At 42.3% G+C, this 2356-nt stretch overlaps 1 protein-coding gene across 6 annotated transcripts in view; it reads left to right on the top strand.

Annotated features, from left to right (window-relative positions):
- Positions 1-991: 991 nt before the first annotated feature.
- LOC101851116 (putative ankyrin repeat protein RF_0381) overlaps positions 992-2356 on the top strand; it is a 17447-nt gene continuing 16082 nt past the window's right edge. The window contains exon 1 of one of the 6 annotated variants that reach the window (XM_005095763.3): positions 992-1084. The gene's annotated coding sequence lies outside the window, so the exon portion shown is untranslated. The other 5 variants (XM_005095761.3, XM_005095757.3, XM_005095759.3 and 2 more) reach the window with 5 other exon arrangements.

Here is a 2356-nt window from a genome sequence, read left to right as displayed (position 1 = left end):
CGCCCCCAACATTCCACTCATACTCATAGTAATTCGGCCTGTATTTCAAACTATTTGAAGACAAAAACACCTAAGATTACATTTCTTGTCTCTTTACATACCCCTTCCCCCCGTTCTTAAAAAAAAAAAGAGATAGATGTGTAGCGTAATAGTTGATTGCTCACATGCCACGGGCCTAATTTGATGAGATGATTATAGGCGAGGATACTCTTTAAAAAAGATGATCAGTTAATACACGTGTTGGTAGGCAACTTGAGCATAAGCTGACGCAGGTAAATCCGAATATTCTTCTCAATCACTGCTGTTTAGTTTTAAGTAAATTTGTCTGACCCCGAAAACGAAAATATTCATTTTTCCAATTGTAGAAGTTACGCCCGATGCTTAGGTCAAGTTTCTCAACTGTTTTATAAGCTACATCTCGATTTAATGACACACAGCTAGGCCTAGAGATGTCACGGACAAAGAAACGCAAGTGCCTATAGTTTGTCTCTAATAGTAGTAATAGTAGCAAAAAGGAGGGGGAAAATTGAGTAAAAAAAGAGTCGTTCGTAGTTTTCGGGTTTGAAAGTTGGTTGTTCCAAATGCATTGTAAGCAAGAGTAAAAGTGATAAATGAATAGGCCTAGCTACATTCAACATTTACGCAGGAAAAGTGAAGAAAACCTCTTCGAATGTCTTTCACGTGCTACACAACTGAACATACCGTGCGGACTTTGGATAGATGTTCACAGTTGTTTAAAGTCACAAACAAGTACTAATAATAACCAGTGAAAGATAAATTATCTCAGAGATTATTTTCCGCATAAAAAGAGCTGCTGCCAATCGCTTTTTTTCACTTTATGAATTAATTTCATTAGGCAAATCGTCGAAACAGTTGTAAAATTGTTGACATAAACAAGAAGCTCGTCCGAGTACTCAGTTTTGATTGGTGGAAACTAGAACTAGCACGTGCTGTCAGCATGACCCCTGGCCCTGACCCCCCCCCCCCCGAGTGTGCAACAGACGATAGACGATAGCAGCCTTGCCTAGTCTCTGTACTGTTGAATGCGTGCAGTGTGTGCCGAGTGCCGTGTGCCGAGTGGCGAGTAAGATGATTCCTTCAGGTCATTGTTCCTTCTAATCGCATTCCTTGCTTTGCGTTATAATGTAGTCAAGAGGGAATCGAAATATTCATGCATTCATTGTGCATCCTCCAAACTTTCATCAACGGTTTATGCTCCATCTGGACAGAAATTCATCTTTTTCTGAGACAGCGTCCTCATCATTCAAAACAAAGGCAGGCTCGCCGAGGGCAGCATACTCTCGCTCGTCTTTTCTCAGCTGTGGTCCTGTGGTGTGTAAGATCCGTTTGCCTCTTTTAAGAAGTAGGGCCATAGTTTGCCGATTTGTTTGTTCGTTCGTAATCAGCTGTCTCGCCCGGTCTTTGCCCGTGGTGGTTGAACAGAGAAGATGGAGACGTGGGTATCTAGATCTAGAATCTATGTTGTCTCTGACTTAGGATTTCTCGATTTGTTGAGTCTTGATATATAGATCTAGATCTAGATCTAGATCTAGATCTAGATCTAAGTCATAAAAGTAAATGATAATAATTTGTCACGACTTATTATTATTAGCCTTATAGATCTATATTTCTCTAGATCTAGATCTACATCTAGATCTAGATCTAGATCTAGAATCTAGATCTAGGAGGTATTGAATACTGAAGCTGTTACTGATGTGTCAAGTGTGTGTAGCAAGTTTTGTAGCAAGTTTCTTTCTAGAGATCTAGAATCTAGGAAGTGATTATTCACATTGGGTGGGTGCATAAGATTTCATTTTATTCACACAGTGTGTGCGCATTCATAAGAATTACGGAGTGTCTACGTACACGGTAACCGGGCACGAAGCCTCAGGGTCTACACGTACACGGTAACCGGGCACGTGACGTAGCACACTGATTCAGTGTCTACGTACACGGTTACCGGGCACGTACGGTAGCCTCAGTGTCTACGTACACGGTAACCGGCAACCAGGCATGTAGTCTCAATGTCACATACACGGTAACCGGGCGCGTAGCCTCAATATCTACGTACACGGCAACCGGGCGCCTCTCATTATCTACGGACACGGTAAGCAGGTATTTAGTTTCGTGGGGGAGGGGGGGAAGGCTTTCAGAGTTAGGTGCACGGTAACTGCTTTGCTCCCTTCATGACATTGACATTAAATTTTGGCCGGCACTATTTCTCCGAACGTTCGGGAAAATAAAGCTGGGCACTATTTCTCCGAACGTTCGGGAAAATAAAGCTGGGCACTATTTCTCCGAACGTTCAGGAAAATAAAGCTGGACTGGGCACTATTTATCCGAACACTCTGAAATC

This window comes from Aplysia californica, unplaced genomic scaffold (genome assembly GCF_000002075.1).
Source record: "Aplysia californica isolate F4 #8 unplaced genomic scaffold, AplCal3.0 scaffold00113, whole genome shotgun sequence".
Taxonomy (NCBI): Eukaryota; Metazoa; Mollusca; class Gastropoda; order Aplysiida; family Aplysiidae; genus Aplysia; species Aplysia californica.
This window is presented reverse-complemented; position numbering and strand designations above follow the sequence as displayed.